We start from the raw sequence: 15,926 nt of genomic DNA on the forward strand, positions 1-15,926 counted from the left end.
AAACGGATGATATTTGGTGAGAGAAGAATGAGTCAAGGAGGAAGGTGAAATGCTTACGGAGAACTTTATGATGAGTGTGTTCAATGAGCTACCAGTGGAGGTGCGAGCTTCATGTTCAATTTCATTTGCATAGGACCATGGATGGGAGGTGTATGGAGGGCTATGATCTGGGTGCAGGCCGATGGGAGTGGATGGAAAAATTGTTCAAATTAGCTAGATGACGAGATGAGCTGGAGAGCCTATATCTGTGCTCTTTGCTTCTAGGTACAGACATGCTCAAAATATTTTTGCATACTGTCCAGGCAATGCAACTCATACAGCAGTTAGTGCAATTATAACAAATAAGTACCATAAATAGATAAATAAGACAACAGCATATGGAATGGTACAATAGCAATCAAATAGTGTAGTGTATGAAAGAAGAAGTACGAAAACATAGTGCAGGAATGGCATAATTAGAAGCGGAAGGTATTTCTTTGTCAGATAATCAGCCCTTCTGAGAACCATCCAATTTATTGAGTTAACACAGTTAATGAAAGGTATCAGAATGAATGGCAATCCCACCTTCAACTGATATCCACAGAGAGCATGTCCAACACTTAGGGTGGGACAGTTGGCATAGCCGTTAATTCAACACCTTTCCAGAGCCAGTGATCAAGACCAGGGTTCAAATTCCCCACTGTCTGTAAGGAGTTTGTATGTTCTCCCTGTGTCTGAGTGGGCTTAAGTTTCCTCCTACCCTTCAAAAACATAACAGGGTTGTAGGTTAATTGGGTGTAAATTGGGCAACATGGACTCCTGTACTGAAATGGACTGTTACCATACTGTATGTCTAATTTATTTAAAAAAAAATTAACACACAAAAAAAAATAACACATCTCAATAGGTTGTAAATCGAACACGATATGCTGGCATTCATTAGTCAGGCGATTAAGTTCTCGAGTCATGAACTAATGTTGCAACTCTATAAATCTCTGGCTTGTCCACACATAGAATTCTCAGTGCACGAACGATACAGAATTTATGGAGAGAGAGTGCAGAGGAGATTGACCAGGATGTTGCCCGATTTGGAGAACTTGTCTTATGAGGCAAAGCGAGCAGAGCTAGGGCTTTTCTCTTTGGCATGAAGAAGGAAAAGACGTGACTACAAGATGATGAGAGACACAGAGAGGGTGACAGGCAGTCCCTTTCTCCTGGGTTGAGAGTAGCAAACACTGGAGGACGTCTATACAAAGAGAGGAGAAGGAAGTTTAGAGGAGATGTCAGGAGTAAGCTTTTATTTTTTTACACAGTGTAGTGGGTGTCTGGAATGCATTTCCAGGGGTGGTGATGCAAGGTGGTACAACCAGGACCTTCAAAAGATTTATAGAGGCATGTTGATGAAATAAAAATGGAGCGTTATGAGGTTAGTTTTTTAAAAATAGATTTACATCGGTCAACAAAACATCATAAGCAGAGGGTTTATACTGTGCTGTAATGTTCTATGTTCTTTGTTGGTGGCTGCATATTGTTGTCTAAGTTAGTCTCACTCACCACTGTTGCCTTTGTATTGGACCAAAAACACAAAACTGGAGCAGAACTACATCGATCCCTCAGTGTACTGCTGTTTCCTCTTTGGCTTTAGATACTCATAAAACTTCAAGGATTCTGGCAATCCAATGAACAGAGTGAGATCTATCATGAGAGAAATGTTTATTCCCAAAGGATCACCACTGATATTTTTTACTTTGTTATTTGTGGGCCTGCTAAATGTGGGTGGAAGGAAAAAGTTTGTAAACCACTGTTTTAATCGTACCTAATCGACTCGTTAAATGACAAATTTTCTCAAGCAAAATATTTCAGTAACAATTGGGTCTCGAGCAATGATTCTCAACCTTCCCTTCCCATTCACATACCACCATAAGCAATCCTTACTAATCACCGAGCACCGATGCCATAGAGATTACTTAAAGTGGTATGTGAGTGGAAAGAAAAAGGTTGCCAACCACTGTGCTAACGTTTGGAACAATATCAAACTTTGGACAATATTTTTGCCTTTATACGAGATGATTAAGGACTTCAAGATGATGAAGATCGACCATGCTCCACTGCACATCATCAGTTCCACTGTGGGCAGAGTGGAGAGCATGATGTTCCTTGGCGTGCATATAAGGGATGACCGTTCTTAGACTCACAATGACCCCTAATTAGTCAGTAGCACCTACACTTCCTAAGGGGCCTGAAAAGGGCCAGGCAACTAGTCCCCGTCTTGACAACCTTTTACAGGAGCAGAAATGGGAGTGTCCAGTCTGGTTGCATCTTTGTGTAGTCCTGGTAGCTGCAAAGTATCGAACTGGAAGTCCATAGAGGATCATTAAAACAGATCTCTCTTTCATCTATTGATGACATTTACTGGAAACGCTGTGTGTAAATTATGCTCAAGGAATTCGAGAAGACCCTTTCCATCCATAGAAGTGCATAGCATCTTCAACCCCTTTATCATGAAGAAGGTGCAGAACATCAAATCAAGACTGCCAGGCTGGCAAATAGCTGCTTCCAGTAGGCTGTGAGACTGGTAAACAGTATGCTATAAGCATGAAAGTCATCCTAAATATTTATGTAAATTTAATTTGTTTTGTCAGGTTGTACAAGTGCACTCAGATAATAATAAACCAGAACTTGATTATTCCATTGGAAAAGGAACCAACCAGAGAGAAGATACTCCTAAATAAAACCTCATACTCATTGCTACTCTTCTCAGTGACATACAGGAATGAGCTAGACAGAAACATATCATTGTTTTGTAAAATAGCTGAGAGCATCAGTGCAGTTGGAATATTGTCACAATTTTGGCAGTGAAAGAGTGAATGCACAGCAACACTGCTGGGGGTTCTCGTGGTGTTTCTTTTTGCCAGATAGTCGAGTGGTGGGTAAGAGGAATGATTGACATTGCCCGACCAAGGAAACGAGACAACAGGATTGCATTTCATGCAGTTTGACTTGAAAAAGAGACATGCAGGGTGAGCAGCATGGATAGGTAGAGGGAGCAGATGGAATTGGCAAATAAAGGTGTCAGTGAGTATCAGAGCTAATTCATCTAAAAAAATGCTGTTCAAAATTGCTGTCTTGATTTTTTGTTATCTTTAATACAGTCATTTCACCATTAATTCTAAATATACAAAACCTCCAGTATTGAAACGGACAGGGCAATATTAAGTCATAGAACTTCGATTTTTAAAATTTATTTCATAGGGCGCCATGGTTAACATAGAGGTTAGCACAACATTGTTACAGCACCAGAAACCGGGAGAAGGGTTCAAATCCCATACTGTCTGTAAGGAGATTGTACGTCCTCCTGGTTTCTGCATGGGCTTTCTCCAGGGACTCTGATTTCTTCCCACTGTTCAAAAGGTCAATTGGGTGTAATTGGGTGCACGTGCTCGTGGGACTAACAGGCCTATTATGTCTAAATTTAAAATTAAAATCATTTAAAAGATAGAACACCGGACATTACAGGCCATTTGGCCCACAAAGTTGTGCCAACCCATAAATCAGAATCAGAATTTATTGTCCTGAACAAGTCATGAAATTTGGTGTTTTGCAATAGCATTATAGTGCAAACATTCATATTATAACCATCTTACAACATATATATAAAAAATAATGCATGAAAGTAAGGCAGTGTCTATGGTACATTGATTATTCAGGAATCTGATGGCAGTGGGGAAGAAGCTGTCCTCATGCCGTTGAGTGCTCGTCTTTAGCTTTTTCCCAGCGGTAGCAGAGTGAAGAGAGCATGGCCTGGGTGGTGGGGATCTTTGAGGATAGAGGCTGATTTATTTTCCCTACCTCATAATCCTCTATTTTTCTTTCATCCATGTGCCTGTCTAAGAGTCTCTTAAATGCCCCTGTTGCTCCAGCTTCCACCACCAGTCCTGGCAATGCATTTCAGGCACCCACAACTCTCTGTGTAGTAAACCTATCCCTGATGTCTCCCCTAAACTTTCCTCCCTTCACTTTGCACAGATGTGCTCTGTTGTTTGCTAGTTGAGGGAATAATTTATTCTTGAAATTTCCAAAGCACACAATTTAGTACAGCAGTTCAACAAGTATCTGGTAAATGTGGTGTTCTTCATTCAGTTCATTGCCAAAAGAAAGTAGAGCCAACCTTGCATTGTTGGAGACACATTCTTCAGGCAAACTTAAAACTGGAATTAACTGTGAAATTGTGATATGAAGAACATTTGCAACTGTAAAAAAAGTAAATGCTGGAAATATCCAGGTTTCTCTCTACACAGGTGCTGTCTGAAGCTCCTGAGTATTTCTGATTTTTTTTCTGCTTTATTTTTGTTCAAGTTTATCATCATCTGATTGTACATATACAACCTGACAAAACAGTGTCTCTTCGATCTATGGTGCACAAACAAAAACACACAATATATTGTACATAAAACTCTCATAAATAATCAAAATAAATATTTGGACGAGTTTTATGGTTCAATTGAAACTGTTCATCAATCTCACAGCCTGTGAGAAGATATTCCCCAGAATGGCAGTAACAGTTTTAAGGCCCTTGTACCTCCTTCTTAATAGTAGTGGTTTGAAGATAATATTCACTAGATAAAAAGAGTCAACTACAATTCCTTTTAGCCCCATTTAGACAATGCTCCCAGTCAATGTCATCCATAGAGGAAATGGGAGACCCAAGTGATCTTCTCAGCTATTTTACTGTATGGATGTAGTCTGATGCTTTGCAGCTTATGCGCCTCACAATGATGCAACCAGACAGGACCCTCTCACTTGAGCTCCTGCAAAATGCTGTCAAAATGGGGGCTGGTAGGCATTATTTTTTAAAAAAAATCCATGCATTTAATCATAGCCAGATGTAAAATACAGTAGTCAAATATTAGTATCAAATCTATGATGGTATATAACCCAACTCCCCCTCCCCCTAAATAAAGCCCCAAGATAAGAAAAGAATGAAAAGAAGAAAAAGCATAGCCAAAAAGATAAAGAATAGTAAGAGAAGAAGAATAGAAATCTAGCTGCCGAAGGGCACCGCTCACCACCAGGTTCTAATCATTTATCTTTTAATACTTCCAAGGAGGTTAATGATGTTCGAATATTGGGGAAACCATCTATAAATTAATTCCCTCAATTTGTACATATGGCAACAAATTTTCAAAAATACATTATATTTATTTCTCCAATTATGTAATCTTCTCAAGAGGAACACAGCTATCCATATCTGCATTTCATTGCTCCATACCTAGGTGGATATCTGATTTCCAGGGGGTGGTAGCCTTGCCCTCCCCAGCCTCCTTTGGAAATGTTGGGGCTGCTGAACCTTCTAGGCTGATGAGAAGTTATTGTAAGACCAAGGAACTTTGTGTTCTCCACTCTCTCCAAGGTGGAACTGCTGATACATAATGGAGAATGGTCAAATTCCTGATGTTCACACTTATCTCCTTTGTTTTGACCACATTGGGGTTCATGTTGTCATTCTCACACCATTTGATAAGCCTTCCTACCTCTTCTCTGTAATGCTAATTCATGGATTTGATGGCAACAGTCCTAAACATGAAATGAGGTTCGACTGGCTGACTCAAGCTCCCTGATTTTAGGGAGTGCTCTCCAAGCTGTCAACATCTCTTTCTTATTTCTTAACAAGACATGTATACATGGCCCTTATATTGTAAATGTAAGATCTGGTCTTGCATTAGTTCTGACTGATCAATCCCATGGTCCAGTCAAGATTTCTGAGTTTTGTTGCTCAAATCATCTATTTCCACTCTTGAATTATTTATTTTCTAAAAAAAAGGATGATTACAAGAGGAAAAATAATTCTCATTCTTTAGGCATGTATTCCCCTCTGATGGGAGCTTGGAGTCAGAAATTAATAGTAGAATTGGACCACACAATTCAGCCCATTGTATTTGTGCTGGCTAAAAATAGACAACCAAGGTTATTTTGACTTCCAATTCGTAGATTTTGGGCATGTACATCATGGATCTTTGACTCCTTAATCTGGTGCTTTTGAATGTTGATGGCCTCCATCACTCCTTCAGACACTGAGCACACATTACTTTTTTTTTAATTTCCCCCCTTAGCTCCAGTTAATCCTTTTTGCAATTAATATAACTATTGGCTCTCTATGTGCATCTCTGCCGAGGGAAGTAAGTCCTCATAAGCACACTCATAATATTGTTTAGAACATAAACATTAGAGCACAGTACAGTCCATTCAGCCCTCAAAGTTGTGCTGACCTCTATTTTCCTACCCAAAACAACTAAACCTTTCCTGCCTCGTAACGCTCTTTTTAAAAAAAATCATCCATGTGCTTATCAAAGAGTCTCTTAAATGCCCCAAATGTTTCAACCTCCACCATTATCCTTGACAAGGCATTCCAGGCACCCACAACTCTCTCAGCAAAGAACAAAACATACTCCAAACGTCCCACCTAAACTTTCCTCCCTTCGCTTTGTAGAGATGTCCTCTGGTATTTGCTCTTCCTGTTCTGGGAAAAAAGGCACTGGTTCTCCATCTTATCTATGCCTTTCAGAATCTTGTAGATTCTTGTCTCCATTCATCCTTCACTCTAAAGAGAAAAGATCCAGCTCTGCTAACCTTGCCTCATAAGACCCATTTTCCAATCCTGTCAACATCGTGCTAAATCTCCTCTGCACCCTCTCATAGCATCCACATCTTTCCAATTATGAGGTGAACAGAAATGAACATAATATTTACACTAGAGATTTGTACAGTGCCAACATGACATCTTGACTCTTGAACTCAATGAAGCCCAACATCCAATATGCCTTCTTAACTATGCTATCAATCTACGCGGCGACCTTGAGGGATGTATAGATTTGGACCCTAAGCTCCCTCTTTGTGTGCTGGAACCCTGAAGGAAAGAAAAGGGTGAACACCTGAAAAATGCTACTTCTGTGATAAGAGTTGGCACCCCAGACAGAAGTGCCCGGCTCGATTTGCTACCTGCAGCTATGCATGTCCTTGCTCACGACAATTTATTTTTGAAATTGTGGTTTTTACCAAAAATTGACAGGTTCCTGAGAACAGCCCTTGATATTAAAATTCTAATCCTTTCTTCCTACTTCCCATTGAATGATCTACTGAGTGTTTCCAAAATGCTGTGCTTTTTTTTTTCCAAATGAAAGCAAAACTCTGCCTTTGCATGAATTTTCAAGGAATTCTGAAGTGCATTTTCTAAATTGACATTGCCACTCATGACCAGCTGTTTTGGCACAGTTTAACAAGTGTAGTCATTTATCTTTCATTGAAAAACAGAAGTTTAGATGGCAAACAACAATTCAGAATGAGGTTCATTACTTTCACGCAAAGCAAGTACTCACTCAGTTTTTATTCTCTGCACTCCTGTTGATGCTTCTTGCAATTAATTTAATTCTAAATGCTCTATTTATTATCTTTTCCATTGTGGACATTGGTGGAAGGCAAATATGAGGCAACCTCTTCCAAATTATCCCTGAATGGAGCATTTTGAGGGTAGCATGACATCCACGTATTCAACTTTTTTTTCAAAATTAAGTGTTATTCACAATAATAAAATATCCAAAGCAAAGCATTGAAAAGTTGTTTTCACATTCTTATTGTCATATTCATATATGTGTATTGTTATGGTATACTGTTTTGTTAACCAGATTTACGTTCAACCAAACCAGGGTAAGAACATTAGGATTAGTGAACCAGATATGATTTTGAAAGAAAAAAAAACAATATTTTTAAGATCATCATCATTCAGTGCACTTTTCTTTCTAGAAATATACAATTTGACGAAAATAAATTCCCCAAGTGCAGTGATGGGATTTGATCTAATGGTTTCAGATCAACTCCCAGGACACTGGATAGCAGCTGAATAACTCAGCAATGTCATACTTTGTTCCATTCCACTGACAAGACCAATAGTTCATCATAGGAAAATGCCACTAGCTTCTGTGACAGATTTCCTTTAAATTCTAATGGAACTGCACAATCCTGAAAACCAATTTGGTAATGGAGGGAAACGAGGGGAGGCATGATCCAATCTGCATTTTCAAGTGGATCTCCCTTTAGACTGCAACTGGAAGTCACACAATGGTGTGTCATAAAGCAGGATCCCACTTAATACCAATTGCCATTTGTTTTAGAACACAGTGTTTATTGTTCATTGTCCTGGCAAGGAAGAAATTTGTCATGCTCAGGTGCCCTTTTGGATTTAAGGGATTATAAGAGTGGTTCACAACCTTTTTCTTTCCACTCACATACCACTTTAAGTACTTCCTATGCCATAGGGAGTGGATTGAAAGAAAAACCACTGTTTTAATCACACCCCATTGACTCGTTATGTGCACGGTTTCATAACTCCAAAGGAAATGGACCAATGACAATTTTTCTTAAGCAAAGTATTTCAGTAACAATTGGGTCTAGAGCAGTGATTCTTAACCTTTCCTTCCCTCACATACCACCTTAAGCAATCCCTTACGAATCACAGAGCACTGATGGCATAGGGATTACTTAAAGAGATATGTGAGTGGAAAGAAAAAGGTTGAGAACCACTGTTGGAAAACTGCATGGTTAAAAACAAATGAGGAAAATTAAACATGACAATTGTCAGGATGGGTTTCCAGCTTTTTAACACAACAAGCTAAAGAGATTCCTTCATTTCAGGGGCCACATGGTTAACAATAGTTGAATGGGAAACCGGCACAACATTTCCTTCCATGCCAGCAGTCCTCATCCCTGTAAAAGCCATCCTCTGTGGTCACAGTAGATGCCCTAGCTCTGGTGCACATCCAAATGGCATTGCAACTCTGCCATCAAAGCTGCTCCTCTTCATCTCCCTTTCTGCCCTGGTGAAAAATACAATGAATCAAGGAAGACTAAGATACAGTAAACCACCTGGTATCCAACGCCTATGGGGATTGGTAGATGGCAGATAAGTGTATTTTCTGGTTGCTTGAGGTTGAATGCTGCATGAATTGGTGAACTTACCATGAGGCGGATCAATTTTCATATTTTCAACTACCATATTTTTAAACTATTTATTTTCCTTGAGTTTTTTGTCATTTGCTTGAGGTTGCCAATTGCTTACAATCTAATTATGTAGAATTTTATTATTATTATCATTATAATTATTAAATTAAACTGTCCAAGTACCAATTAGAATTCCTTAAGATTGCACTGATGGTGGCCAGGAAATGTATTGCGGTTACTTGGAAGTCTGAATCCACTCTGGACATAGCCCGATGGAATGTGGAAATGCACAGTTCTGTTCCACTGGAGAAAATTAATTACAATTTAAGGAAGAAGTATAATCTGCTTTTGCAGGTAAGGCAGCCATATTTGCAGAATGCAAGGTTCAAAATTTAGGGAACCTTATTCAGCTCCTGAGCTCTATGTCCTGGTTCTTTCCCCTACTTGAGATCTAGATAAGAAAAGGAATTTGAGCCTCTGAAATGGATAGCGGATCCTGATAGTTCCTTCTTTTTTTCTTGCTTTTCTGTTCTACCTTTTCTTATTTATCTTCATTCTCATTCTTTTCTTTATTTCGGGTCTTTGTTTGGGGGAGGAGGAATGGGATTGTTTGGAGATATGGACAACTTCTACCATTGATTTTTTTTAATTCCTTTCAATTTATGTGTTTAAGTAATGATTATTTCTTGATGCACGTTGTCCACAAAATTAAAATATTCTTTAAAGAAAAGGATCTGATGACATTGGAAAAGAAGCTGTCTTTGTGTCGCTGAGTGCTCCTGTATCTTTTTCTCAATGATAGTAGAGAGAAGAGGGTATAGTCTGGGTAGTGGGGGGTCCTTGAGGATAGAGACTGCTTTCTTAAGAACACCTTTTAAATTCTTTTTTTTAATTTGTTTATATTTTTTAATTTAGATATATAGCATGTTAACAGGCCACTTGGGCCCATGAGTTCATGATGCCCAATTTACATCCAATTAACCTATACCCCTGGTACATTTTGAGCTGTGGGAGGAAACCAGAGCCTGCTGAGAAAACCCATGCAAACACGGGGAGAATGTACTAGCATACAAACTCCTTGATGAGGTGAAGACTGGCCAAGTTAACAACTCTCTGGAGCTGTTTTTTCTGTCTTGACCATCTGCAGCTAGGTACCAGTGACATAACTAGCCAGAATGCTCTACACAGTACCCCTGCGAGCATTTTCGAGAGTGTCCTTGGTAACAGACTGAATCCCCTCAAACTCTTCACAAAGTATAGCCCTCACATTCCTTGTAAATTCTATCCTCTTCATCTTATGGTTATGCCCTCTTGTCTTAGATGGTCCTACTTAAGGAAACATAGTTGGAAAACAGGCATGTCCACAAATGCTGGGGCCAAAAATAATATACAAATGTTGCTGGACAGGTTCAGTGGAAGTAAAGAGTAATTAATGTTTCAGGGTTAACCCTTCACCAGGAAACAAACTTTCACTATTCACCTTATCTATGCCACTCATGATACTGAAAACCTCAATAAGACCACCCCTCTATCTCCGACGCTTTAGGAAATCAGGCCTAGTTTTTCAAATTTCTCGTGATAACTCAACTTCCTTAATGCTGGAAACAACTTTGTCAGCCTCTTCTGTACACTTTCCAACTTTCATAATATAATTCCTCTAACGAAAATTACACTCAAAGAGTTCCAAATATGACCTCATCACTGTCTGGTATAACTTCTACATGATTTTCCAACATTTGTATTCTTTGCTTAGCTGATGTAGGCCCAAATGTCCCAGCTGCTCCCTTAAGTGCATGCACTTTTAAAGAGCTACATACCTGCACCCCTGGGTCTCTATCCCTTAATCCTCTTTAGGGTCTTGCCATTAACAGAGCAAGTCCTTGTTCAATGCATCAAATTCATCAACTGTCCCATTCTCAGAGTTGAACAACATCGGCCATTCCTTTGTGCAATTTTTCAATTAATCTATTCAAGAATTCAAGAAATTACACAAAAATTGCCTTTAGTCTGCTGAAAGGCCAACAGCTTTGCCATCAGCAAAAAATCCCTGAAGCACCTCTTGCCATCAGGGAAAGAGAAGCAAAAGGGAGTTCCCCCAGAGCCGCCTCAGCCACACAGAGTTCAGTCGAAACCATCAGCAACCTAAAGTCCAGATCTTGAACCTCTGACATGATTAGGAATCCTTCAACAACCTCTCGAATGTGCTGATACCTGGTACCCCTTCAGCCAGTCTGGAGCCAGTCTCCAGCAGTCCACAGCCTGCATAGGTTTCTTGCCAATAGCCGCTGCCTATGTGTTCCTCGACCGCAGAACCTGTCACTGATCCATCGCTATGGTTACCGTCCTGTGGGTCATCTCCTCTGCTTCTCCTTCTCAGATGGGTGTGTTCTCCCTATATTCTGGTGCCCTGCACCAGTCCTCTGCTTCCCTGGAGGCTCTCATGGGTGCTGCTAATTTTATGCCCTGCCGTCTTGGGTGCAGACCCTGCGGTTGAGGGACTTTAAGTAAAACCACCATCGGTTCCATTAACAGGCTGATCAAAGTTCGTATGGAGTCACAGACTGGGTAGTTGAACCCTGAGGGAGTGCTGTGTTCCTGCTTCCTGCTCTCCACAAGTTCATACCAGTGGCAACACTGCTGTTATAGCAACTCTGGTAAACACCGCCACTTTCAATTATACACATAGATCCTGTTGCAAACCCAGATAATAATCTTTGGTGTCTACCATAGCATGTTTTTTGTGTCATCAGCAAACTGATTCACTTTGCTACAAACATCCTTGGCCAAGTTATATCCTTGCACTGAAACCTGAGGCCCTCCAATGGTTATGGTCCTGCAGTCCGAAAAAACCTCCTTCAACAACCACTCCTATTTTTTATCCATTTGGCTCGTTGGCGTCTATTACATGCCCTAATCTTCTATACCAACCCGCCACGTGGGACCTTATCAAATGCATTTTTTTTTTTAAATTGCCCCCCAACTATCCACTTTGTCAACTCTTTTTTTTAAATTTACCATGTTGGTGAAGCAGCAATTTCCATGCTGGCTCTCCTTCATTTTCCCTCTGGGCATTCCAAATGTTGATAATTTCTATCTCTCAGATTTCTCTGCAGAAGTCAGACTAACAGGACAACAGCTACCCAGGTTATCTTGCTGCCCTTATTAAATAACAGCACCATTCTAGCCCTTTGAATCTTCTCCTGTCCTCAGCAAAAGTGAGTTAAAAGTGAGCATCAAGGCCCCAGCAATTTCCTTCCTGGCTTCCTACAATGTTCTGGGATGCACCTGGTCTGGACCCAGAGATTTATCTGTCTTGATATGATCTAAGACTGTTAACACCTCTTCACTAACGATGCAGACATGCCATGGAGTAATGTTTCTTCGGGCTGCACAGGTCAGACATTTATTTTTCATTTGAACACTCACTACAAATTAACATCCCCCTCAGCTTTAATTGTGCATCCCTAATTGTCTCTAAGCTGTGGAAGCAATTAATAGTCACATTTAGGTCAGTGGTGGATTAACCATTAAGCTAAGTAGGCTGAAGCCTAGGGGACTGCAAGGTAAAGGGGCCCATCACACCACCGGTACACCAATATAACCACTTGTCAATATGGCCTGGTGTTAGTTCTGGGTCCACCCATCAATCAAGGCTTGCCAAAATACCACGTTCACTTGTCAATCAGCAGCAGGGTCTCCATCCCATCTATTAATTTGGGATCCGGTGGTCCCAATGCTGCCTGTCAATCAATGATTGTATTTGTACGTGCATGCAAGTCTGACGTCTGCCTCCTGCAGCAGAGCTCAGCTCATGCACCATTGCTCATGGGAGGTTTACATCTCCTTTGTTATTTTGTATCAAGACTTATTTTTAAACTGATTTTATAACTAACAGACTGTTCAAATTATTCGGGGCTAGTAGTTGGCTTCTGTAAGGTAAAGTCTTGTTTGATTTTAATGAAGTTTTTCTTCCCCTCTTCCAGCCAAACACCAACTGTTGTTTTCACACCAACTGTTGTTTTCCCAGTACATACCCGGCGGATAAATTTAGAATATGTGAGGGCATCATGTCTAAAGTCTAATAAATGGAACAATTTCACTTTATTCAATGAAGGGTGAGGGCAGTTGGGCAGGGGGCTGGTCACTAAATGCTTTAAGATGGCAAATGACCTTGCCTGAAAGATACCAGTGAACCCATGTTTTCACAGAAATCCAATAGTTTTACCATATCTTTTTGTTTAGCAACTTCTAAAAAAAAATCCATATCTATAATGACATGAATATAAACTCCTCAACCTGTGTCATGAGATTCAATCAAACTTTTGTCTCATCCTTTTAATATGATTTCATGACTTGCTATTGTTCCCTCCAGTGGATGAAAATTGATTCAGAATAAAGAGTCTGACATCTAGCACTTGACTGTAACAGTTTCGAGACCTTTTACACTTTTCTACTCCCGAGATGCTGTAGAAGTGAGAATATGCAATGCTGATTTTTATCAAAAGAAATGGAGACCAGATGCGAAAGTGAATTTGAGGAAGGACATAATCTATGATCTTATTATACAGCAGTGTATGCTTAAGGGACCAAGTGGCCAAATTCTGCTCCTCTTGATCACACTTTATCTTTCATCCACTCCTGAAGGGTTTCAATGGTGCTGGATTTCCTTATGTACCTTACACGAAATCAAAATAATTTGTGGTCACATTTTTCAGACTACAAAACTGTCAAGTGTGACCCAATGAAATCTGGGTGGGTTCTCATCTATGAGCTACATGCAAGCGTTTTTCACTTTGTCATTTCATAATAAACTCAAGACATGCTATTCCTGGTGGTACCCTGAACCAGTAAGTCACTGAGGAAATAAACAGGTGTTGGAAAGTTGTGACAAAAACTCCAGGTACCACCATGGAGTTTCAAATGGAGAACAGATTTCCAGTTGGAAAATACAGCTGTTGCATACAGACACAAGGAGAGAGTTTTATCAGAAACCGGAGAAGTCGTCCTATTGGATGGAGCCCAGTCGGGTGTTGAGGTATTTTTCGCACAGTTTGTTGGTCGTCTCAGTCTGGCATGGCATTAGACCATGGACAGACATGTCAGCAAGGGAATGGGCAGGGAATTGAAATGGGTGGTGTGACAGAATATAGATATGTTTTTGGGAGATAAATTGGTGCAGGGTTTGTTAGTGTAAGTCACATACAAACATTTTAGAACAGATCTTATTGGAAATACTGGAGCTTTGCTAATGGTAGATATATTGGCCCCACAGCCTTTGCAAGAGCTTTGGAGAGTGCCCAAGAGACTTCACTAATGCATTGTTGTTTACAAAAAGGCAACAGATGAAAGAGCTTATCGGAGCCGTATATTGTCTGGAAATCAACTTGCTGTATGAGGATCATGTGGTTTTGCAAGCAGAGAGAGAGAGAGAGAGAGAGAGAGAGAGAGAGAGATCAGTTCTACAGTTTTACAGTCAGCAACACCAGCTAGGAATGGAACAGGACAAGCTGGAAAGCTTGTGGAAAACCACATTTGGAAGATGGGTTGTGAGTTATTAGTTCAGCGTGGTCAAAGCCCTTGTCGTTCATGTAAGAGGAGAGGACTGGCTGTCTAATGTTTCTCTTGAAATAGGAGAAACAGAATAGACCTGAAAGAAATAGGTTATCATCTGGAGAATCTTGAAGTGGCAAGTTTGTTAAGCAAGATACTGGAATGGCTGATTATAAAGGAATCAGTTGTGGATATCCTGGAATAACAAATCTCTCTCTGAAAACTGACAAGCATCTTCCTGAGCAGTAACCATGTACATTTCAAGCACCAAAGCCTGGTGAACTTTATAAATGTTAAATTCCGTGCACAGTCTAAGAATTGCCTGCAACCAGTGAACTTGGAGGAAGGAGAAGTGAGATCAGACTGTGAATCAAAGAACTTTTCTGAAGTCACACACTCATTACACACACATGCACTTAGAATTAGAAGGGGGTTAAGTTAGTTGAGTTAAGTCAATAGTGATAAGTTAAAGTGTAAATCTGTTTTCATGTTTAAAGATAATTAAAAGCAACTTATGTTTCAGTAACCATTTGTCTTGGGGAATATCTATTGCTGCTGGGTCTTGGGGTCCTCGGGGCTCGTAACAGTGGCCATTGGGAGATCCACATTTTTGCAGCTAATGAAGCAGAGGTGCTCAACAAAGCAATCTCCCAGTCTGCTTCCAGTCTCTCTGATGTACAGGAGACCACAGCAGGAGGTCCAGATGCAGTAGATGACCCCTGTAGATTTACAAAGTCAAGTGTTGGATGGACTGTATGGGGCATCAAATGCTAGTGAGGGAGGAGGTGTGGGTGGAATTGGAGCATCTCCTGCAGTCAAGGGGATGGGGATGTTGATGGGGATGGAGGAGTAGATGAGGGGATGGGGATGTTGATGGGGATGGAGGAGTAGATGAGGGGATGGGGATGTTGATGGAGATGGAGGAGTAGATGAGGGAGCCATGGAGGAAGCAGTTCCTGTGGAAGGTCGAGAGGGAGAGGGGTCACTTGGGGGACTGGTCAGGCAGCACCTGTGGAGTGATGTTTATTCTGCATCTCAGAATTTTTTTTAGCTTTTACCATGTTGATAGCCAGACAAGCAATCTTACTGAAATGTAAAGGTATTCATCTCTTATACACATATGATGTAATGTCCTATTTAAGTTTGGAGAAAATAAGATATATTAAAGATAGAAAGTTTCGATTTATAAAATCGGGAAGCCCATTCTTAGAATTTTATTATAACTGGAAGAATTAAGACTTATTTTGTGCTCTGGAAATTCACTGTCTGATGTCTGGGTGGTCACCACTAGATCCACATTTTCATTTTTATTTATCATATAAGGTAACTGATGTACCATAAATAATTCATAAAAGGCTGAGTAGTGAATCAATCAGGCTTTCAATAGCTAAAGACCGGAACACTAT

General features: G+C 40.2%; 1 protein-coding gene across 2 annotated transcripts in view; it reads right to left on the reverse strand.

The window, feature by feature from the left end:
- Nucleotides 1-15,926, reverse strand: part of LOC138764513 (teneurin-3) — a 4,541,667-nt gene that overhangs the window by 4,421,026 nt on the left and 104,715 nt on the right. The window lies entirely within an intron of this gene.

This window comes from Narcine bancroftii, chromosome 1 (assembly GCF_036971445.1).
Source record: "Narcine bancroftii isolate sNarBan1 chromosome 1, sNarBan1.hap1, whole genome shotgun sequence".
Lineage (NCBI taxonomy): Eukaryota > Metazoa > Chordata > Chondrichthyes > Torpediniformes > Narcinidae > Narcine > Narcine bancroftii.